General features: G+C 41.5%; 1 protein-coding gene across 1 annotated transcript in view; it reads right to left on the reverse strand.

The window, feature by feature from the left end:
- Positions 1-23,411, reverse strand: part of RFX3 (regulatory factor X3) — a 261,190-nt gene extending 237,779 nt beyond the window's left edge. The window contains exon 1 of the mRNA XM_054986134.1: positions 23,363-23,411. The gene's annotated coding sequence lies outside the window, so the exon portion shown is untranslated. The remainder of the gene's footprint in view (positions 1-23,362) is intronic.
- Positions 23,412-25,791: the final 2,380 nt, after the last annotated feature.

Here is a 25,791-nt window from a genome sequence, read left to right on the forward strand (position 1 = left end):
AGACAGTCCTATCCTAAACCACTGGAAGCCCCAACACAATGCAAGAGAAATAAAAGTGACTCCTATTTAAAGGAGCCATCTGTCCCTAACCAACTTTAAAAAAATCTTTCCACCTAATCCTGGTCACTGGAATGTGGAGATACACTGCACACTTTTACAGATACTGCTTACAATTGCCACTGCTAAAATTCCATAATGCAATCTATCAATTATTGTATATGCCAAGAAAACAGGCACTTTAAATGAAAACTGCATGTCTTCAATAGTCTTCTACCTTCATTCTAAGAAAAGATGAATGGCTTCATTTATGATCAAAGCTAACAAAACCAAAAATCTAAGTGGGAAACCTACAACCTAGGCTGAACAATGACTACAACGTCAACAAAAGTAATTATAGCAAGATGATTTAAATATATTTTTAAATAGATAAGAATATAAAGTGACACACTGCATATATATAAAGAATGTATTGATTTTTTCATATAAATATATTGGGCAATAAATAGTCAAAACATTCCATAAGTATGTATAACAAAGAAAGTCAGCAGTCATTCTGTAGGTAAACAAAGTGTCCAATCACGTAACAAATTCTTGTCCTTTCTGGTCACATATTTCTTACTAAGTAAGTACAAGAGAGGCGGAAGAATCCATCCAACAAAGATGAGTGAGAAATCACATAGGATCACTGTCAATGGAAGACTTTCCAATGAGAACCTTATACTGCGGGGGCACAGCTACTAACTCCCCATTCCCAGCCCAACGGTGGACCGGCAATTTAAACCATGTGTTTCATCACAAACTTTCTCAAGGCCATAAATGTACAGGTCCAATAACAAAATTCATCTGTGAATAATATTTTTTTTACATGATTGGACACTTTGTTTACCTACAGAACGGCTGCTGACTTCCATGCTTGGTACTTTTTGGTACTTACATGAGCTTTTATTCTTCTGGCATAGAATTTCACACACACCCCAAAAAATCAAGCTAACACCATAACAGTAATTTTGAAAGTTTGCTATAGTTTCCTGCATATCTGAAATTCACTGACAGTTTATCTACACAAATGCATAACAATTAACAGTTAAATAAATATCTTAAATATTTTAAAGCTTCTAATGATTTTTGCTTCAATCCAACCTATGCGCTTATTAAACCTTCTTTGAATCATAAATTCCACATTAAAAACATGGCACTGTAGAGACAGCTTGATCAAAATCTGGGATTCAGTAAGAATGAGGATAAGTCCTTTGATATCACCAACATTGCCACTAATTGATGCCTTTTGAGAAAGGAACAGAGAAAAATCAATGATTTTATAACTTATCAAGATATGATAAACTCTCAAGGGAAGATAAAATCATGGCAAGAAATTTGTAACGAAGGAAAGGAAATACAATAGCTGATATATCTTCAGGTGATCTCTGGCCTAAAGAAAGCTCTAAAGGATTACAGAGGCCAATTGAGGGATCTGACTGATTTTGAGAAGATAATTATGCAGAAAAAGAATCACATTTTGGGCCAAATTTATAAACTTCTACTTCAACATGATACAGAAACAGAACAAATTAAATCCTGTATGTTAAAGTGGATGCAAAATTTGGGAGAAGAAATAACATTTAAACAGTGGGAAAATTTATGGACTAAGGGCATAAAATTTACAGCAAGCCAAACACTGAGAGAAAATTGGTACAAGATGTTTTTCCAATGGTACATCACACCAAAAGATATTGACAAAATGGATTAGAAATACACAGGGTCATGTTGGAAATGTAAGGAAGCAGATGACTCTTTTCATATGTGGTGGACATGTAAAAAAAATTTAAAATTTGGAAAGATATAGACAGAGATTCAAAAGATTTTAAAAATTGATTTTGCTATGAAACCCCAGACTATGTTGTTGGGAATACCAGAAAACGTTGACAGAACACTATACCAACTATTTAGGTATTTGTTGATGGCAGCAAGAGTGGTAATGGCAAGCAAACAGAAAGAAGTAGAAAAATGTCCAACCAAGGAAATTTGGAAAGACAAAATGTGAGAATATGCAGTGATGGCAAAACTGATGAGTTATATAAACAGAAGGCCAATTAAAGAATTTGAAGAGAAATGGGGAAATTATTTTGCTTACAAGAGATAAAACTTACAAGATGTTTTTGTCCTATAAATCTGAATATTACACATTGATAGGCTTCTTAATCTGACTGTAAGATAATTAGTTGAATTAAGATAACTGGTAGAATAAAATGTATGATAAATAATACTGAAATACTGGTAAAGAGTCAGCATTGTTATTGTTAAGAAATAAGTAAGTAAAAGGTAATGACAAATAGAGGTAATAAGGACTTTTTATTTTCTAAGATAAGGAGTAAAATAGGTTTGAATTTCGCATGTGCTGTTTATTTGAAAATATATACCATTCATAATCCTATTGTTATTCCGACACTCTTAAAGGTTATAATAATCAGTTGTATTAGGAAATCAGCATTCTTATAGTTAAGACAAGGTAATGATAAGATAGGGGTAATAACAGAATGAGTTTTTAAATTTTTTAAAGATGAGTAGAAATACGTTTGAATTCTGCATGTGCTGTTTATTTGAAAATATATACATTAAACAATTTCAGTTATGATGCTAATACTTTTAAAGGTTATGATTTTTGTACTCTGTACTTTGATAATCCTTGTAGCACACAGCTTTGTATTTGCTTGTCTTGTCCCCTTTATTTATCCTTTTTCTGTATCCTCTTTTTTCTGTTTTAATAAAGTAAAATATTTAAAAAAACTGCTATAATTTTATTAAACAAAAGTGGTGAAGGGACAAAAATTGGAGATGACCTGATGATTCTTCCTATCAAGAAAGAGCAATTTTGAGGAGAATCCTGTCTCCATTTTATAAAGTCACCCCCAGGACTTGAACTGGTTCCATCCAACTGTATTGCGGTGTGGTTAGATAATTAATACTCCTTACCCCCACAACCTGTATAGGAGATCTCAAGCTTGCAGTTCCTTCCTCCACACTAACCCCATCTTACTCACCATGAGTGTACATATTTCACACACACCTGAACTGGGAAATACTACATTTATTTCAGTATTAGATCACCCAGTTTGAGACTTATTTCTACAGCAGTTCTAAGGAGCCACATTGGTCCAAAGAAAAATCCAAAACCACACCCCACATATTACACCTATTCTGTAGTCACTCCATTATTTACCAATCAGTTTCTGAATTCAAATCAAAGTGCTGGTTACCTTCACCACCTTTCAGGGCCTAGGACCCAAGTATCTGCAGGACTGCCCCTCCTGATATGCTCCACTGCAGCAGCTTCAGTCATTTAAGCAAAGTATTCCCAAGGTGCCAGCCTGCAAATGTGTAAGATCAACAGTTGCCACTGCCAGCACTAGCTGTTCTCTTTTGTAGCTCTACCTATTGAAAGCTTGACAGGGTTACAAAGGCACCCACACGTTTTTCATTCCACAGAATGTGTAAAACAAGAGGACATTTTTAATAACAGAAATAGATATGTAGCTTTAGTGCCTGAAAGTTTTCAGTAATTTCCTTTGCACTGTTTATTGCACTTATTATACTATCCTTTTTGCACTAATTCTGTGATCCAATTTTAATGCATTGTTCGTATTATCATTTGTATTGTATTGTTGTATTTGTTCTGCATTGTTTCTTGATACTATGATATGCCTCAAGTCTCAGCAAGACAGATGGACTATAAAGTGAATAGATAAATAAAATCAATAAAACATTCTTTATTAAAACCAACCAAAATGGCACAAAATAATGCAAAACGTGTTGAGTTCATAACTTCATCAGGCCATTATTGTGATGCAATTAATCTGCTCCTGTTAGAGTCATGCAGACCCAGGAAGTGCTTGGCCTCACAGGAGGAAGACAATGAGCACAAGAATAGTCTTCACTGTGACTATAAAAGCCAGTAGTTAATCAAATGGCTCTCTAACACCAAATGGAACATACCGGCAGAGTGCAAAAGGAAAACATAACAGTCCTTATATTAACAATACTGAAAATTAATTTGAATAATCAGAACTTGAAAACTTGCATACTATTCTGTGTCATTTTGGTTGGTTGTAATAAAGTGTATTACATGGATAATCCCTACACGGCTACATGGAACTTCTATCTGCTTGTAATATAGTTTGGCCAATAAAATAATCCTTCAACTGGAGGAAAATTACCTGAGGAAAGACTGCTGTCTAGGTAAAGCTTTACCATTTGGCTCTCATTAACTCTTTAGCTAGTCCATCAAATTTATCTCCATTTGATTAACAGCTAGATTTGTATTCAGAATGAAGTTGTCATTGTTCTCACTGCTTCTTCCCATAAGGCCTAGGGGATGTCTGATACCAACTCCACCTTGCACCCCAGCACATCCTAAGTCTGTACAACTCTACCAGATGAAAACTAATAGCCTGAAACAACTTCCCTCCCTCTTTTTTTCAAAAAATATCCAGCTTGAGGAAGAGTTCTACTTAATACTGTCCAGCTTGCAAAATCCTATTTTCTGAACAAACACTTTCCAGTTGCTATAACAATTAAAACAATTATTTGCAACAAAATAAATCCAGGGCTGCAAGAAGGGGGTCAAAATTTCAGGGGCCCATTGGTATCTCTGATTCCCCAGCTTTCATTTTCTAAAAAAGGTGTGGGGAGTCTAGCCTTTTTTGTTGTGGAGATATGCATTTCCTGTTATATTTTTGCAACAGGAAATCAGCGGGTAAGAACTTACTGGTGATCCCTAGCCCTAGGGAGGCTCATTTGGCTTCAACCAGGGCCAGGGCCTTTTTGGTCTTGGCCCCAACCTGGTGGAACTGTCTGACGACACCCAGGTCTGCCGAGATCTTGTAGCATTTTGGTGGACCTGCAAGACAAGATGTTCCGGCAGGCATACGGCTGAGGCCAGTGTCAGGACCATCATTGAGCCTCCCACCAGTCTGCAGTATTCAATTACATCTTGTCTGTCTGTCTCCCTCCTCTTTGTATGCTGGGGGCAGGAATGTCTGAGGTTTTTGTGTATATATGATTTTAATTGCTGAATTTTATTGTAAAATGTGCTATTTGATTGTATTTTATGATTGTTGTACCCCATCCTGAGCCTGTTTGCGGGGAGGGTGGGTTAAACACCAAATAAACCAAACTAAACTAACAGAAGGGCCTAGAGACTTGCTTTTTTAAAAAACGAAAGCTGGGAATTCAGAGAATCTGGTACACGTTTGTTATAACTTTATATTGATATAATGATATTCTAGTGCCAATTTAAAACATTTAAAGCCTCCTGTGGCAAAGGGAGGAAATGGCTGCTGCAGGTCAGGCTCAGGGTACTCTGTGGGACTCAGATAATGTGCCTCCTCTCCATGGAGGATACGAGAGCCGGACCAAAGAAGACGTTTTTCACAAGGTGGGTCGGCGCAAGTTTACCTGGGAAATGTAGGAGACTCCTTCCCCTCTCTGCCGCTGCTCGCCACCTGCTGCCCTCTCTGAACATGTGTGTTTATGTGTGGGTCTGAAGCCCCGAGGCATCCCCCCCTTCTCCTGCCTGTCGCCTCACAAACTGGATTTTTTCTTTTCTATTAAGCATCTTTACATTCTTCTGAGTTTGCGATTTGTTTTGATTGAGTAGAAATATTTATTTTTTCAGTTGAGTAATTTTTGAGAGAGACTGGTCTCTCACTTCATTCAATGTGGCTTATTCCCAGTAAATTTGTGTCTTGTCTATATTTAATTTATAATATACTTCATTATTCTGGCTGGCTAGATAGTCTGATTCTGATTCTAGGGTTTTGTGGGTTTTTTGCACAGCATCCCTTTGCAATCCATACAGACTAAACCATAAGTTAAGTAAAATCTATTATTTAATTATCTTGTTCCATTACTGTTTCTTACCTAATGAACAATTATTATTCTATTTGTGGCATCCGAAAGCCAGGTGATTTGTTATGACACTTGGTTTGAATCAGGGTCATATGGGGGAAATGGGAGTGGCTCCCAGCAGCCCTGAATAAATACTTTTCTCTCTCATGTATAATCTCGAACCTCTGGCCATCCAAACAACATACCTTTTGAGCTATTAAGAATAAGGACTTTTTTGTCACTTGCTGCATATAAATGCAAAGACACTAAGCAGAATTGGTTACTTGAAGATTAACTTCTCAGAAAAAGACCAGCTATTTACTGAGCAGGAATGGGTTTATTTTATCAACAGTATCTTTAAAATCTAATTTTAATGTTATTTTTTAAATCATACAAATAGATAAACAACTATGCAATCATACAGCCATCTAGAGCTTTTAAATATCAAATCTGTAACAGCAGCCTTATTGTAAGGTTTCCAAAAAAAACTGCAAAAAAAGTCAACAAGTTTGAAAAGAAAATGCATATTTAACTTTCTGGGCAATCAATTTCAGTTGCACATAAATTCAGGGCTGCCACCTGAAAAGCTCCAAAATACGCACACTAAGAAACTAAGATAATGACATTGTACGTGGATCAGAACATTACCAGTACTTTATAGAATATATCATCCTTTTATGTATTAAAGTTGCTTTTTCAGTTATGGTATTCTTCTTTTCCATGAACATTTCTGAAATAACTAAAGAATGGTTCTTTGAAATAAGGAACAGACTGCTAGTCTACATAAACTAGACTGAAGCTGAATTCACTTTTAAGTTCTAGAGAAGACTTTACATCTTCATGATCCCCCAGCAGCTAAGATGAAGCCAGATACAATTTTACCACCCCTATTGAATTTCTGCAGGAACATCATCAACATGGACTAGGTGTAATCGAAGCTGCAATCCTTCTAATGGCTGCATCTAATTGAAAAAGGAATGAAAAGGTCCTGAAAGCACAGTAAAGCTAATATAAGAGCTGAGTAGTTCTTATATCGTAGTGTACACTCGTTAAAATTATTTTAATAGGTTTCAGCTGCTAGATATATCAGAACTATAATACAGCTACTGATCTGGGAAAATTTATTAATTAGAACTTAAAGCAAATTTTCTTACCTGCAAAATAATAATAAACTCCTCATACCAGAACTTACAAAGTATTGTTTCAGTACACGTTAAAGGTTAGTAATATGAATTATGTTAAATGGCTTTCAAAATGTAGTACGGTTTTCACTGTGTTTTCTGAATGAACATAAAACATACTACCTGGTCTCATTATCAGAGGAATGAGGGACCAAGGGCCAAGCTAGAAGTGACAGCTTCCCTGGGTTTAAACCTGTGTTTGCTGATACCATTTTTAATTGATGTGTAATTTTACTTTTAAACACAAAGCCACAAGACTCCCCTCCAGAACAAGAGCACAGCAGGGCAGCCCAAGTCATGAGGGTTTGCTTTCCTCCTGCTCTCACCTCCTTTTGCAGGAGGAAGATGGCAACCCAGCTAGTGAGCCCCACTGTTGTCTGCCTGCACCCACCAAACATGTTCAAGGTGCAAGAGATTGCCAGGCAGTTCACTATGCCTGAGGGTGTCACTTAGCAATCCTCACTGTGTAAAAAAAATGAACAGATATTGTATTATGAATTGCCTTGTATTTCTCTTTTGAAAAGCAGTGTCAAAGTGTTCCTCAGGAATTGCGCAAAGTGACTCACGAGCACATAACTATCCTGGAAGGGGGGATAGTGAAAGCACCCAAATAAAAGCATAGATTCTCTCCAGCTTACAGACCCTGAACAGCGTCCTGTGAATGTGGACAGCAATGGATTCAGGGAACTTTTTAAACTGGAAGGAGCTGGAATGGAGGGAGGACTAGACGCCTCCATAGGGTTGCCAGGTCCAGGTTGGGAAATTCCTGGAGATTTTGTGGGGTGGAGCCTGGAGGTGGGGTTTGGGGAGAGGCCTCAGAACGGACCTTTGGACACTTACCATGAAGGGTCCTTCTCCTCTGAGGAAAGGAGGACATCTTGGGTGATTCCCACCATCCAATCAGGGAGGCAGGAACTAACTTTCTTCCTCTTCCTGTCTAGCCTGTGGGACCACCCTCTCTTCAGTTCAGGTGACTCCACAAAGCAGTAACACTGAATTTATCATTCAGCAACTGTCAATACTGAGAGAAAAAACACCTGTTGCATTAACATGTACTGTAAATAAAGCATAACCCGGAGGAGGTATAAGAATGAGGCAGCAGGGTAGAGAAGGACGGAGACCCAGGGAGGGCAAGATGTCCTCCTTTCCTCAGAGGAGAAGGACCCTTCACGGTAAGTGTCCAAAGGTCCGTTTTCCCTCTGAGGCGGAGGACATCTTGGGTGCTCCCAAAGCAGTTTCCAGTTTCTGGGTCGGATATGGTCTTCATCCATGATCCTGTACTGCAGTACTTTTCTACTACAGTCAGTGTCCGCTGAATCATATAGATTTGATTTGTAGCATCTTAATAAGGTCAAGACTGACAACCTTGTTGCTGCCTTGCAGACTTCTTCTACAGAAGTGTTCCTGTGTAGTGCTGCACTGGTAGTAGCACTCCTCAAAGAGTGAAGTGGTATTCCACAAGGAACCTCTACGAAGAGAGGGTTTTTTTGTTTTGTTTTTTAGGAGTTTTGATAGTGCATGTTTTGCTATTGGCACCTACCACTGCTGAAGACATTTTCTTCCCCAAATTGAGGGGAGATATATTTAAGAACAGTAAGACTGACTTTCTAATTTGCACTGTTCGGAGCAGATAGGCCTTGAGCCTCCTTCTGACATCTAGGTTGTATAAGAGTCTCTCCCTAGTCTATTTAGGGTAGAGGTAGAAATATGGTAGCATTATCTCTTGTGAACTATGCAGTTTGGAATATGCTTTTGGAAGACAGTCCGAGGCATCACCTTACCATTGGGAAAGATACAGAGTTCAGGTCTGATTAAATCTTCTGGCAGACGCGAACATAATAAGGAAGATAGTCTTCCTTCTCAGCCTTCCCAGGGGAACATCCTTGACCGGTTCAAATGGATGTTTGATCAGGGCTGTGTAAAATGTCTCCTGAGTGAGGGTTTCCCAATAAGAGTTGTAAATTCTGAGCATAAACTGTTTTCTGAATGCTAGGAGAGTGTTGGCCACCTCTCGGGAATATCCCCATCTTAGGAAGGTGTTCCTTTCTATTCCCACACGGTAAAGCAAAGTAAGTCTAAATGAGAGAGCCAAATTGGTCCCTGCTGTAACTTGACCGGAGAGGTCAGTAGGATGGGAGGTGGAAATATCACCATCTGTTGGAGGGTGGAAAGGCATGGTCTGTTATTGGTAAGGGTAGTAATACATAGAGGAGGCCTAATGGCCACTGCAATATCAGGGCATCTGCTTGTGGGTAGAACAAATCTTGTCATGTACCCCGGTAGTTGATGGCTGTGAGACTATTTGCAAGGCCTGCCTGCTTGTCAACCTAGGCTTGATGGTAAAGAGTAGTTGGCCTCTCACAGGGACAGCTAGAATGTCCTGTCTTAGAGATCTGGGTGTTAAGGTTGGATCTCTTTCCACGTGTGGAGAACTGTCTGTTTGATCTTGGGACAAGGTAAGCATTATCCCCACAATACAGCTGGAGAGCTGGGACTGAGAGGACTGGTTTATCCAAGGCCATGTGGCAAGTTCATGGCAGGAGTGAAATTTGAACCTGCAGAGTACTGCATCACTGTTCAATTACTTAACCATTATACCACAAGTGGGGTCTTGAAAGGACCCCTCCCCCTTATTAAAGGATCACCTAGATTAATCCCAGGATGGCCATTTGGAGTCTTGTCTGGACCTTAGTAGTGTGTGTTGTGAATAAAAGGCTGAGGGCCAATGGATCGCCTCTCAGATTGAGTGTTTTTGGCAACACGTTCTTCTGTCCTAGGTCTCAATCTAGATCTTTCCCAGGGCATCCCCAAATAGCTTGTCTCTCTGAAAGAGGTAAGTCAGGACAATATTTTTAGAGTGTGAATCTGCTGGCCATGCTCTTAATCAAGCGTGCCGGCTTGTTACTGCTGTCAGGACCATAATCCTGGAAGAAAAAGGTAAATGTATCCAGGATGTCTGTCTTGAAGGTATTGGCCTTTACATTTCTGTTTGTCCCTTCAATGGGGGCAGCTATTGTTGTACAGGAGGAGTTGGATCAGTTTCCAGATCCATACTCCTGACACTCTTGAGGCAATTGAGACAATAGCTGTAGCCTTAATAGCCATGGTCCCGGCCTCGTGAGCTCTTGTTAGCATGGCCTCTTTCCTCTTGTCTAAGTGGTCTCTGACTGATCCTTACCCATCTTCTGACCCGAGCCCAGATGACTGAAGTGTAGCCACTGGATTTTCCATCGCAGGTACCTGCAACAACTCATAGCAAAGCAAGGTAGTGAGTACAGTTTGTTTTGGGGGCAAGTTTGGGGATTATTAATTGGCGTATGGTTTAGACCACTCAGCCTTGAACCTTCTCCCCAAATATTCTGGAAATGGGAGGACCTTTTCTGAGGAACCTTCACTAGGAAGAGACTCTTGTTTCTCTGGGTTGGATTTGATATTCCCAGTCTAAGGGCCCTACTCCCCCAAGGCTAATTTCTACTGCTCTAAGGCTGAGAATGTCTTAGATAATAAATACTGGTAGACCTCAGATTCAGACAGCTGGGCTGACTGTTCTGATAGGGATATTTCCTCCTCTTCTACATCTGAAGGAATTCATCCTTCTCCGTCTCATTACAGACTCTATCTGAGGGTGATCCCCCTGCTCCGTGGGGATCCCTGACTGATAAACATTACAAATTGCCTTATTCCAACTCAGACCATTGGTCAGTGTTATCTCCTCAGAATGGCAGCATCTCAGGAAGAGGTTTTTCCCCTCATCTACCTAATCTCTTAAACTGGAATTAATGGGGAACAAACCTGGATCCTTTGCATACAAAGCAGAAGCTCTTCCACAGAGCTACAGCCTTACTCATGGAGGGAGGATGAGGTAGACACCGCACCACTATTTCCTCTCTCCTAGTTAGTCTTAAGTGTTAAAAGGTTCAAAGACACCAGCAAAATTGCGCCCTTTATACATTACCCATCTGACAGGGAAAGGCAGGGCTAGATCCTGTAGTAAAAGCAGGGCTAAATCCAAAGGGGAAAGGCCTGCTGTAAAATCTTCAGCCAGGAGATTGGCATGGGCACATTCACATGGTGCCAGGGCTGAGGAGATTCCTGGAATCTTTATAGGGCCAAGGTGCTTCTGACTGGTAAAGTAACAGGATTTCCTCCCTCACAGTCAGTCTAATTGCTGACAGGAATTCTGAAGGTATAACACGCTCGGGAGAACACTTACGTGGCCCCCCTGGCTTGTCAGCTGGAGCTCTGGGTGTCTGGATTATGTTTCAGCCGAGTCTCTCCTGCCAGGAGATTGGCAAGCACATTGCAATGTTTCCTGCCAAAATTGAGCTCCGCCAGGTAGCACTGTTCTCAGCTGGCTGGCTGAGGCACGCTGTTTTAACAAGCTCCCTCTGTGGAAGATGGGGCTGTATAGAGGCCTGCATCTCTTCCAAGGCCATTTCCTTGCGCTTTTCTCTGCTTCAGAGCAGGATTGCACCATCAATTTAGAGCCCAACTGCTTCTTTTAGCGTTTAGAAACTATACACGGCTCAGATGCCGGAAAGGTGCCAGGATTCCATTCCTGCTGTGCAAGCAGGACGGTACCGGATGACTTGGCGTTTCCCGCGGTAATTGCTGCTGTAATTAGGCTCCCCTCCTCGCCGTCCATAAAGCTCCCATAGGAGTCAGTCAGCTCTATTGCCTATAGGCTTGAAATTGGTGGCGCTCAGAAGAAAGGCAAAAGTAAAAGAACAGGATAGCGAAAATGGAGGGAAGAATAGTCTGAAGAATCAAAAGTGGAAAGAGGAAGTCTGAATAGAAAAAATCTAGTTAAGAAAGTGAAGTCAAATGGCAGAGCAATCTGCCAGAGCTACTGTGCTCCCTGGAGGCAGGAAAGAACTGAAGAGAGGGTGGTCCCACAGGCTAGACAGGAAGAGGAAGAAAGTTAGTTCCTGCCTCCCTGATTGGATGGTGGGAATCACCCAAGATGTCCTCCACCTCAGAGGGAGAATGGTATAATACCATAGAGTCCATCCTCCAAAGCCCCATTTTCTCCAGGGGAACTGATTTCTGTCACCTGGAGATCGGTTGTAATTCCGGGAGATCTCCAGCCACGACCCGGAGGCTGGCAACCCTACACCTCTATTTCCTTGTGCCCACTGAAGCCTTGAATGCTTGCCCTACCCTCCCTCTCCATGGCCCCTTTGCAAAGAAGTGCTGCAGAAGCTGAGTCCGAGCCTTCCCCTCCCTGCTCATGAATTCAGCACTAGGGCAAGGAGAGGCGGGGCAGGCAACACGCGTCGACTTATGATCCAAGTAGCATAGAAAGGGGTGGCCTGGTCACTACCTTCTTGTATCTTCCTCAGGCGAGCTGGTTGGTCAGCAAGCCCACTCGACTAGATCTGCATGCCTGTTCTGGAGGGGGTCCTTGCAGTTCTGTGTTATAAAATTAAAAATCAATTTAAAATGGTGTCAGCAGACACAGTTTTAAACCCAGGGAAGCTGTTAATTCTAGCTTTGCCCCCAAGAAGTAGACTTCAGAGACAAAGGGGGGTGGCCTATATCTTCCTCATCTTGATAATAAGCTACCAGACAAACGAAGAGACTGCATCAAATCAGGAGGGAGGATAAATTATTAGGAAATCCCCCAAGAGTACAACATTGCTGAACTCCAGGGCTAGATGCTAAGAGCTCGATAGCACTGACTATAAAATAAGAAACTTCTCTTCAAACTCTGAACCTGAGCCATAGAACACAGGTATTTTTACATCTTACAAAAACAGCCCAATAATGTATAAGAAATTTGGGGGAAGGCAAGTTGGACTTAAGGAATGTGTAGCTCACATCCCTAACTTTAATTTCACTCCATACACGAGCCATAAGGTTTAGTATTATTGGGAGCAAATAGGAGCTCCCACATTGAATTAGGACAGTAGATAAACATTTTGGACATTTCCTCAGATACCTCCTTTCATGATATCATAAGCACTTCGAGGCATATTCAAACTTCATCAGACTATTTTTGAAGTTTTTTGTTTTATTTTTTGTTTAATTTCCAAAAGTCTTATTTTTCTCCCTATCTGGGAAGTCTAGCAAGTAGAACACCCCATCTTGACTTTCAGTGACCTTGCTTTGCAGCTTTTGTGAGTGGCACAGGAAAAATTTGTTTTACTATTAGATATAGTGGCAAGTAGGGGACCCACAAGGACTTGTAAGGGGGCACCTCATTTTCTCCTCCCTTATTATTTCTTCTTTCCCATACTCCAAAGCCCCCATAGCTTCTCCCCTTTTCTTGTCTCCTACCACCCCCCAGCCAACCTACTATTTATCTGCCCGTATCTTCAACTATATTTATTATTGCTTTACTACATCTATACCCCACCTTTCTTCACAACAGAAACCAAAAGCAGCTTAAATCATTGTCTTCCATTTTATATCAACAACCCTGTAAGGCAGGTTAGGCTGAGAACATGTGACTGGCCCAAGATCACCCAATGAGTTTTCACAGCAGAGTGGGAGTTTGAACCTGGGTCTCCCAGATCCTGGTCTGAAACTCTAACCACTATACTACACTGGTTTCCAGGGGGTGGTTGCTTTTGAACACCAGCAATCAGTTGAACCTGAGTAAGTCATGTAAGTCACTTGGTAGAAAGTCACCTAATGTTCACTGGAAGACCTGCCCCCATGAATCCTCATTCAGCAACCAAAATAATTCTGGAAAGGGCGCTGGCCCCTCTCTGTGCCTTTTACTGACATAACCAATGCTTCCACAGGCAATACTGTTGCAGATGCCTAGCAATGGCCAGAGGGCATTTGTTTCTTAAAGGTACAGGTACAACTATTAGTTTGGGATTTTTAACTCCTATTGGGGTGGGGGGGTTACATTTCAGATTTTTCTGCAACTCTTAGGCTTATCTCAAGATCTGTCTTGTCTATACATGGCTCCAGTCTCTGGATATGTATTCATATATTTGGCAATGTTGAGAACTAGATATATTGAAGATGATTATGATTATATTAGCAGTGACTTAGATAGTCCAGGCTAACCTGATCTTCTTGGATCTCAGAAGCTAAAAAGGGTCAGTCTTGGTTAATAACTGGATGGGAAACCACTAAGGAAGACTAGAGTCTCTATGCAGTGGCAGGCCATGGCAAACCACCTGTTAGTCTCTTGCCTTGAAAACACCAGAAGGGGACACCATAAGTTGGCTACAACTTGCTGGCACTTTCCACCAGCACCATAATTATATTACCCACAAATCAGAAGTAGCAACATACTCCTAGGTCTTTACTTACTTTACTTTATTTGGTATTTAGCCTGCCCTCCCCACAAGCGGGCTCAGGACGGGGTACAACATTAATAAAATACATAATTATATAAATACAATTAAAATCATATCATAAAATCATAACTCAGATGGCCTATTGCACATTCCTGCCCTCAAATACAAAGAGGGAGACACCCGTCGTAAAGCAATCTGAAGATTTTATAGGATTTTAATGCAAAGATAAGGATACCTGAAAGTTAGTCACACTTTTCATTCCTTTTTGAAAACTTGTAACTTAGCATGAGTTCACTCAACTATTTATAAGCTTGCAGTGAAGGTCCACATGTAGTCCAGTATTATCAAAGACTTGACTAACTTGACTGTAATGCAGCTCAAGAACACAAAAGTTACTGGTCTTATGTGCTTTCAGGACATAAACCAATATAGATTCAGCAAACTTCAAAGATGGTGTGGGTCTCCCCACTTGCAATGTGTTACCTGAATGTATGCTGACAATTCATGTAGCAATATGACTGCACAAATCCATAATACTCTAAGAAAAAAATGGGCATAAAAAAACTCAAGAAGTGGCCACCCATTCCAGGGCTTTTCCAGTGGTAGCTCTGGACTTTCACACAGACTGCTGGTGGAAATACATAATGCTACCTCTTGGTCTTCTACAAAACATGCACATCATTTCTTCATAGAAGAACTTTTACTTAAATCCTCACCTTCTGGCTTTTAAATTGACTGCCTTTATTGAAGTATATTGGCTTTTAAATTGTTGTTAATTATTGTTTCATGCATGATTTTACTGAGCTGCATTACAGTCTATGTTTTTATATAGAACCATGCCATGTAAATCACCTTGAAACTACTTTTTGTGAGAAAAGTATTTTAATAAATAAATGTGAAGCTATTCGTACAAAATGTGCATGAGAAAACAAAAAGATTCTACTGCCATCCTAACAATAAAGTATGTAACATGACAAGTCTAGAGTTCTTTAATTCTTATTTATATTTTGCAGAAGTTATTTGGATTGCTTATACGGAATTGCTTTATTGATCATGCTGTGAGCCCAATAGGGATATACTGGGTATAAGTGTTTTTAAAATAAACAGCAGACCACTCTCAAACTGTTTCAGGTGTTGGTCTGCAGTAGAACAGCAAAATTCGAGACCAACAAGATTTTCAGGGTATACGTTTTCAAGAGTAAAAGCTCTGACAAAGGAAACTTTGACTCTCGAAAGCTTATATCCTGATAATCATGTTAGTGTTTAATGTACTATTGGACACAAATCTTGCCACTCAAACATGGTGTTGGAGGATTTAAACCTGTAAAGCCATTTTAACATTGGAGCTTCTCATGCTGCACACTGCAACAGTAAGTATTATGTAACTTATCACATGCTCCAACTTACTGACACCGCAAATTTTAGCAGTTAGAGTGTCAGACAAGGATCTGGGAAAGCCAAGTATGAATGAATCCCTGCTCTGCCACAGAAATACAGAGCTGGAAGAGATCCCTTGAGTCATCTAGCCCAACCCCTCGGCAGGACATTCACATACCCACCCACCCCCTGGCCACTCCTCCAGTGACCGCTGCTCTATGCCGAAAGAAAGGCAAAAAACCTCCAGGTGTACTTTTCTTATGTACCCTGGGTACATAAGAAAAGTCCCTGAGAACTAACCACTGGCTCACGCTTTCCTGCCCTACCTTCACAATCTGCCAATGTTCATACAGAGTCATAGAATCAGCATTGCTGATGGATGGCTATCTAAAGAACCTCTAAAGAAGGAGACCTCATCACTCCTCAAGGAAGCCTGTTTCACTAAGGAACTACTCTGTCAGGAAGTTGTTCCTAATGTTTTGAAGAAAACTCAATTGGTTTAACTGTAACCTGGTGGTTCTGGTCTGACCCTCTGGGACAACAGAAAACAACTTCACTTCATCTTCTTTGAAGAGGGTTATCATATCACCTCTCATTTATCTCCTCTCCACACTAAAAATACCCAACTCCTTCAACTTTTTCTCATACAACTTAGTCTCCAGACCTCTCATCAGGTATTTCAACACATTCAAACTTGGCAACTGTGGTGCCTAAAAACTGAACACAGCACTCCAGATGAGGTCTAACCATAGCAGAGCAAAGTGAAACCATCATTTAACATGATCTGGACATTACACTTCTGTTGATGCAGCCCAAAACTTCTGTCAAGTCAAGTCTCACCCATCCAATAATTATACAATTTGATTTTTTCCTACCTAAATGCAGAATTTTATTTCTGTTGAAATTCATTTTGTTAGTTTTAGCCCAGTTTTTCCAGCCTGTAAAGATTATCATGAATCTTGATTCCATCTTCTACTGTATTAGCTACCCTACCAATTCAGTATTGTGTGAAAATTTAATGAGTATCCCCTCTATTCCTTCATTCATGTAATTTATAAAGATGTTGAACAACATCAGGCCCAGGACAGATCCCTGTCACTCCTCTCTAAGAGGATGAGGAACTACTCAAGCACTCTTTGGCTACAATCTGTCAACCAATTACAAAGCCATCTAACAATAGCAGCATCCAAACCACATTTACCAACTTGTCAACAAGAATATCATATGGCACCTTATCAAAAGCCTTACTGAAATCATAATCTATGTCCACAGCACTCCACTGATCCAACACAGTAGTATTTCTATCAAAAAAAGGAGATTAGTATGATATGACTTGTTTTTGAGGAACCCATGCAGGCTCTTAGTAATCACAGTATTCTTTCATAAATATTCAAGGCCTGAATGATTTGTTCTAAAACCTTTCCAAGCTGACAGGTCAATACCAGGATCCCTTTCCCCCCTCTTCTTGAAGACAGAGACAACATTTGCCTGTCTCCAATCTTCTAGAGCCCCGTGGCACAGAGTGGTAAGCGGCAATACTGAAGCCCAACCTCTGCTCATGACCTGAGTTCAATCCTGGCAGAAGCTGGGTTCAGATAGCTGGCTCAAGGTTGACTCAGTCTTCTATCCTTCAGAGGTCAGCAAAATGAGTACCCAGTTTCCTGGGGGTAAAGTGTAGATGACTGGGGAAGGCAGCGGCAAACCACCCCGTAAAAAGTCTGCCAAGAAAATGTCATGATGCGACGTCCCCCCCATGGGTCAGTAATGACTAGGTGCTTGCACAGGGGACTACCTTTACCTTTCATCTTCTAGAACCTCCCCTGCTTTCCAAGAATTCTAAAAAATTACAGACAGAGGCTCCAAAATTACACCAGCAAATTCCTTTAGCACTGTAAGATGTAATTCATCCAGCCCTGAAGTTTTAATTTCATTTAAAGAAGCTAGGTATTTTTATGTACCATCCCCCTATGCCTATCCCAGGTTGCAACTCCCTTCCTTCATAATGTGTTCTATTTTAAACAGGCTGAGCACAGTTTCCCTTGCAAGAGAAGACCAAGGCAAAGGAGGAGTTGAGTAGTTGTGACCACTATCAGCTATTAAAATTCCCTCTCCCTGCAGCAGATCTACAACTTTTGTTCTTTTTCTTCCTCCAAACATTCATTCATTCATAGTCTACCTTTCTCACTGAGATCCAATAATAAAGAGAGGTGGTTGTGCAGATATGAGAGGCCTAGGCGATGAATGACTTTGAATGTTACAGTCATGACCAACTGAGCCCAGTATCAGATGGATAGCCAATGGAGTGACTGCAGAATGGGAGTAATATGCATGCTCCATCTTTCTCCTGATAACAAGTGAGCTGCAGCATTCTGCACCAGCTGAAATCTCCAAACATAGCTAAAGGGCCCTTTTTGTTGTGTTTAGCATCTCTTACTAGTCTAAGCTCATACTGAGCTTTAGCCATGGTAGCTCATTGGGTGACCTCAGGCCAGTCAAGCTCTCTCAGCCTAACCCCACAGGGTTGCTGTGAGGATAAAATGAAGAATGACATAAGCCACTTTGGGTCCCCACTGGGGAGAAAAGACAGGGTATAAATTAAGTAAATAAAAATAACACAAGCATCTTTGCTTTGTACATTTACATGAAAAGGTAAAGGTAGTCCCCTGTGCAAGCACCAGGTCATTACCAACCCATGGGGGGACGTCACATCATGACGTTTTCTTGGCAGACTTTTTACAGGGTGGTTTGCCACTGCCTTCCCTAGTCATCTACACTTTACACCCCCAGGAAACTGGGTACTCATTTTACCGACCTCAGAAGGATGGAAGGCTGAGTCAACCTGGTTACCTGAACCCGGATTCAACCAGGATCAAACTCAGGTTGTGAGCAGAGCTTGGGCTGCAGCTTACCACTCTGAAGAAAAATTCCATTTCAATATTTTCTGAAAGGCAATGAGGAGACCAGTTCCTACAATCCACAATGGTGTCATAAGGCTATTCTATCAAGTGAATTAAAATGTATGCTTAACCACACTTTTACAGTTCTTGCCTGTATAGCATAATATCCGCTTTTCTGAAAGACAACTTGTTACTAATATACTAAAACTATGCTGGGGAAAGAACATACAAGAAAATTTTCAAACAAAGTGGAAAACAAATGTTAATGGTACCATTACTATGAAAATACAGAGGGTTATAAAAGAATTACCATAACCAAACAATAAAATGTATATCAATGGGCATATTGTTTCAGTCTGACAAAGCCCACATTGCTTTGCCATTATTGAAAGCAGCAGTTCCTAAAAAAACAAACCAACATAGATGATATCAATAATTTGTCAGTTGTTCAATGTACCTTTAAACCCCAGTCATTGGCTTCACAAACACAGGGGTTTTCCATTCTCTTCTACAAAAAGGAAATGTTGCATAAACACAGGTACCTGCCATTACACTCAGACCATTTCCCACTCAGAGAAAAGACTTCGTTCCTGCACATGCAGGGCTGAGATACTGGATGATGCCAAAAAAAAAAAAACCCAAAAAACTTAACTCAATGACAAACAGCAAGAACACAAACACTTTTATCTATTTGCTGGAAGAACTCAAGACATGCAAAAGATTCCACACTGGCTCGTGCTTTTTGCAGATTTATATCCTTAACTTGCTGCACCTTTGGCTGCATAGAATGATTTCACAAGTAGTGGGTACAAACTTTTGTTACATACAAATGTAACAAAAAGAAACGAAATATAGAAAAGTAAATTTACGTTAGACATTGGGAAAAACTTTCTAACAGCCCTTTGTTAATAGGAATCTTGAAGACTCTCCTCTTTAGGGTTTTACAAGAAGCTAGACAGATTTCTGCCCCTGTTTACTAATGATAAACTAATGGTGGTTACATTCTGAAAAGTAATTATTTAAGGATAAAAAACTATGACATGTTAGATGTGGAAAGATTTCAGAGAGAGATCAGGTGCCCTTGCTTTTTGGCATCTTACAGTATGATGTAATGGTTCGAGTATCAAACTAGGATCCAGGTTTGAATCCTCCCTCTGCCATGGTACCTTGGTGACCTTGGGCCAGCCACACACTCTCAGCCTAACCCGCTTCACTGAGCTTTTGTAAGGATAAAATTGAGGAAAGAAGAACAGTATGAGCCACTTTGGGTCCCACTGGGGAGAAAGGTAGCGTATAAAATAAGTGAATTTGACTCAGCTAGCAACTGTAACATCAAGCTTCTGAAGAAACTCTTCAGCCTTGTTTATAACAACAACAACAACATTCAATTTATATACCGCCATTCAGGATGACTTGACACCCACTCAGAGCGGTTTACAAAGTGCGTTATTAAAAAAAAAAAAGTGTGTTATTATTATCCCCACAACAAAACACCCTGTGAAGTGGGTGGGGCTGGGAGAGCTAGAAGCTGTGACTGACCCAAGGTCACCCAGCTGGCTTCAAGTGGAGGAGCGAGGAATCAAACCCGGTTCTCCAGATTAGAGTCCTACGCTCTTAACCACTACACCAAACTGGCTCTCTGAGATAAGCCACTTCATCCTACTAGGGAAGAGGAGTTCTTCCTTGAGTAAACAGAGTTTAGCTGTTTTTCCAAGGCCTGACACTACTTGCCAACCAAACAAGATACCGAATACAGCGGTCCTTGGTACTCACCATGAAACAAGACAGTAAAATAACTTAGCCAGCCTCTACAAGCCTCTGCATGCTAGTGGAACTGATGCTGCTTCCTTCCACAAAATTCCACAACAAGCAAAGGAGAACTCCAACAAACTGGTAACTATATGTGCAAATATGGTGTTAACTGATGCTACAGAAAGACAGACAACTTTATGTATGTATGAAACAGAGCACAAGATAGAAGGACTGTGCACACATGGTTGGGCATAATTTACAGGGCAGACTATCACACATTGCCTCAGAAACCTTTATACAGCCAGATTGTCATCAGTTTTAAAAGAAAAGCAATTAGTTTAATTCTTCATCAGTATCCTATGGGGATCAGAAAGTATGCCTCCTTGATTTTTTCCCCTTAAACTTTTTTTTAAATCAGGAGACGAGGGGAGCTGAAATTTCTGCATTACTGTGATTCTGTAAGTGAGCCTTATTTATTAAGCCTATAAGAGAATTACTTGGAATCAGTGCACCAATCCAAATATATTACATATAGCACTGGCCAACTCCCAAGACATCACACATAGACACAGCTAAGGTTAAAATATCAAGACTGGTGTATTGGTTCTAATTAAAGCCTACTCTGGAAAGATAATAGGTAAGGCTTGCATGTTCAGGACTAAAATAAAAGGCAGAATGGTTCCCCTCCCCCATAATCTTACTTGCTGCTGCATTGGTATGTACGTGGAAGGGGGTTCACTATTTGAATGCTGAATGATCACAGCACATTTTATTAATCACACTTGATAGACTAGCCAAACCTCATACCATCTTGCTTTCTGCATATGGTGCACTGTAATCTTAGTGATCACAGATTGCATTATTGTATTATATGGGCTAGAAAGACAATAATCATGTCTCTTTTCTAGTTTTATAAAACTAGAACTTTAATGTAAAATAAAACAACAGGTGGACACAATGAAGAGGAGGAAGGAAAAAACATGGTTTCTCCAGTAATAAGATACCTAGATATTGCTATTATTTTAAGTGCATTTTATTTTAAATCTATTTTGAATACAAGACATTATATTAAATAATTGCATGTTAATACATAATAAGCAATTATATATTCATACATTATCCAGCCCTTTACTGGTTCATGGAATTATCATATATATAGGTATCATCATCATATGTGCAATATATATTTATAGAGTCAAACTACACAACACAGAAGTCTTAATCCACAAAATAGTCTTTGGTTTACCAAAGCATTAATTATCTAACCCGCTCTGCACTTGACAGTCCCAGGAATAATAGACACTGTCACATTCTTCAGGGGTTGCTCTGTCAGATAAATCAATATCTTTCTGTTGGCACTGTTACAAGCAACAAGACTGTATTCAATACAAGTTTCACAAATGAAAGGAACAACAATATTCACAATTAAATTAGTTTCCCTTATAAAGAATCAACCAAATTAACAAGAAACCTGTTGGAAACATTAGCATCTTAACAAAAATCACATTAAAGGAGTGAAGAAACATGACCTTTTAATTCATTAGTATTCATACAGTTTGGTCCTATGCATGTTTACCCAGAAGTGGGGCTTACTTCCAGGTAAGTATGCACAGGACTGTACCCTGAATAATATATTGTCTCATGATCAATATCACTCATTCAGACATGATTTGCTACCATGCTAAAAAGAGTGGACAGCTGATTATAGGGAGGTCAAACACAAAGTAACTGAACATCAAAAATTTCTCCAACTGATCCAATATCAGAAATATTTTCCTCTGTCTATACAGAATTAATCCCTATATGTGCTCAGTACAAATCTGCAGATCTTAACTTGCAGCCACAGACATGATTACATTTCAAGTTCAGATTTATAAATTCTTTATGGTCAACTTAGCTTCAGTTTCAACACCCTAGGGAAAGTAAAAAAGCCACAAGGGGGGGGGGGACTTCCAAAACTACATAGAAATTATTTACATCTCCCTGATTTACTGCTCTTTCCTGGACCTCTATAGTTTAATGCACAATATCTCACAGACGAAAAGAAAAATTACAGCTGCTTGTGAAAATGATTGTTTAATATTAGAGGTCTCATTGACTTAAAAATAAACAACAATGTAAAATACATCTACTCCAGCCACACATACATAATCAAAGTGAATGGACAGCAAGTCCAGGGTATGCACTGATTTGGGATTAAAAAGACATTTTTCTCATAAGAAAATATAAAATATTTCATAACAGCAAATAAATATTGTGCTGAACTGGAATACTTGATAAACAGGAATGAGGTTTCAGCACAAAGAAGAGAGTATGCCTAAGAACAATCAACTTAATGACAATAAGTATGTAACGACCATCATAATCATCATAAAACACAGACAAGGTTAAAAAAATCAGTGAAGGTTGGATGATCAAAAGCAAAAAGTTCACACAAATGCGCACACACACCTCTCCAAATCCACAAAATCCCAGCTATGGACCAAGGCCCACACACAAGTTCTAAGAGAAAGAAAGCACCCCTGGGTCATACATGCTAGATTTTTGGTTTGTTGAATTCTAAGTAAAAATATAAGGAATTATAAAGCCACCTTAATTCTCCTATCTCAGTAACTCCCTACAAAGAAGAACAGAAAACAGATTAAAACAAAACAAAAAAGACACCCCAGAGAAGATCACCTTGGGCAGACCACAAGTGTGCTTCCCTCTCCAACATCACCAATCCTCTCTTCCCATTCTCAATACCCCCCTCCCCAACCAAACTCCACCAGATCACTACAGCCACCATCAGAGTACAACAGAGAAAGTGGGGGGAGGGGGAGGGGTATATAAAGAGAACACAAAACAGGCCCAGTGGGGGGAAAATCTCCCTCACAACCACACACAGACGTTACAAGATTCCCTACTTTCCACATTCACCGGTTTAAACCAAAGCAAGAAGCGTCAGGCCAGCTACTCGATGGAAAAAAGGAACAGAGGGGGGGGGGAGGCTGCGCACAACAATCATATTCACCTGGGCTGTGGAGGGCTGTGGTGGTGTTGCTCTTGCTGGTGGAGGTTGTTGTTGTTGTGGGTGATGAAGAGGAAGGGGGTGAGGATGGGGGTGAGGAGGAGCAGCAGCAGGAGGAGGAGGTGGTGGTGGTGGAGGAGAGGAGCCGTTGTTGTTGATGGGTAACAGTCGCCAGGACTACGGTGACTATGGCGCTTGATTCACAAGGCAACGGTTGCTATAACTCACAAAAGGGAGAGAGCGAGCGAGCTAGAGGAGGAGGAGAGGAGGCGGCAGCCCAGCCTCACAGGCCCGGAAGAGGCGGGGCTTGCGGCAGGACTGACAAGCTTTCGTCCTCCATGCGTTCCCCCTTCCTCTCTCAGTGAAGGAGAACTGGCGGCTTGAATTCCTCATCGAACTGTGTACGCAGCCAAGTCGACTGGCGGGAGGAAGGGAGGGCCGTGGTTATTCCTGCGCGCGCCAACTGGAATGGCCCGTCTATTACGGGAGGACCGTGGCGGTTGGCAGCGGTGGTTATTCCCTCATCCCGGCAGCACCAACGCGCGCACTAATCAAAGACGCCCCCCCCCCGCCTGCGGGCAGGGGGATTCAAGGGAAGGGGGGAATGTCGAGATCCCGCGTGGGGAAACCTGGCAGCGGCTCCGTTGTCATTTCCGGTTTGGGGGGCGCGACAATCAGAGCTGGATGTCCCGGATGTGAAGAGCTGTGTGGAGGACGGGGCGTCTGGCGCCTCGGTCGGGTGCCTGGTCCTTCCCTCGTTTCTCTCTGCTCCCCCTTCGTCGTAGTTGCTTCAGAGCCTGCCTCGGAGCAGGGCGCGCTTGCCTCAGTTACCGATTTGTCCCCCTCCCTTTACTGCCGTGTGTTGGGTTAACATGGTTCGGGTTTCAGCTGCTGTAACGGCCGCCATCTTACATAGGGATAAAGCCGCGACCGGGAGCCTGGCCACCCCCTCAGATGCCTGTCTCTGCAGCTTTAAATCGCTTGAACTCAGCAACCAGAAGCACCCGTTTGAACGGAGTGCCGAGACTGGCCATTTATGTACTAGAATGGGAGTCTCTTTTTTTAATCTGTGTCCGGAATAAATGCCACTATTGATGCCTACTCACGACCACGGAGGGTGATTAGGCTCTTTGCTTCAATCACAAATGTTCCAACTTTTTTTTTAATGAGAAGAAAGCATATTGGTTTGCATTTGTGTAATTTATTTACTTTAGATATGATTACCATACTTCATGAAAGAATTCAATAAAAGCAACGACATTTATTAGAAGTCTGGTAATGGTTCTTAGGAAAAAGCTGAAGGGATTCCATTTATAGAGTTTGATGAAGAAAAGGGGATGTACTAAAACGAATGACAGGATTGCCCATTGGAAATAATGGGAGAGGCTTGAATGCCCATTGGAAATAATGGGAAACTGGAATGCCCATTGACTTGCATGGGCTCCATTGAAACACATTAGAGCAAAAAAAGAGGTGCAACGAAAACGTGGAATGGAATTTTGAAGGAAAGTTTCTGGGCCCAGATAGCCTGTTCTGGGACTGGATTGATAGGCCCCATGCTGGAATGACAGCCCCTGGGTGTGCCAGAAGGGCTTGGGGACTGGAATGACAGGTCCCTGACTGGAATGACGACCCCTGAGTGTGACAGAAGGGCTTGGGAGATATTAAAAATAAAAAAAATTCAAAAAAAAAAAGGGCTCGGGGACTGGATTGACAGGCCCCATGCTGGAATGACGGCCTCTGGGGGTGCCAGAAGGGCACGGGGACTGGAATGACAGGTCCCTGACTGGAATGACGGCCTCTGGGTGTGACAGAAGGGCTCGGGGACTGGAATGACAGGCCCCTGACTGGAATGAAGGCCCCTGAGTGTGACAGAAGGGCTCGGGGACTGGAATGACAGGCCCCATGCTGGAATGACGGACCCTGGGGGTGCCAGAAGGGCACGGGGACAGGATTGACAGGCCCCATGCTGGAATGACGGCCTCTGGGGGAGCCAGAAGGGCACGGGGACTGGAATGACAGGTCCCTGACTGGAATGACGGCCTCTGGGTGTGACAGAAGGGCTCGGGGACTGGAATGACAGGCCCCTGACTGGAATGAAGGCCCCTGAGTGTGACAGAAGGGCTCGGGGACTGGAATGACAGGCCCCTGACTGGAATGACGGCCCCTGAGTGTGACAGAACGGCTTGGGAGATATTAAAAATAAAAAAAATTCCAAAAAAAAAAGGGCTCGGGGACTGGATTGACAGGCCCCATGCTGGAATGACGGCCTCTGGGGGTGCCAGAAGGGCACGGGGACTGGAATGACAGGTCCCTGACTGGAATGACGGCCTCTGGGTGTGACAGAAGGGCTCGGGGACTGGAATGACAGGCCCCTGACTGGAATGAAGGCCCCTGAGTGTGACAGAAGGGCTCGGGGACTGGAATGACCG

Source organism: Eublepharis macularius, chromosome 8 (assembly GCF_028583425.1).
Source record: "Eublepharis macularius isolate TG4126 chromosome 8, MPM_Emac_v1.0, whole genome shotgun sequence".
In the NCBI taxonomy this organism is placed as follows: domain Eukaryota; kingdom Metazoa; phylum Chordata; class Lepidosauria; order Squamata; family Eublepharidae; genus Eublepharis; species Eublepharis macularius.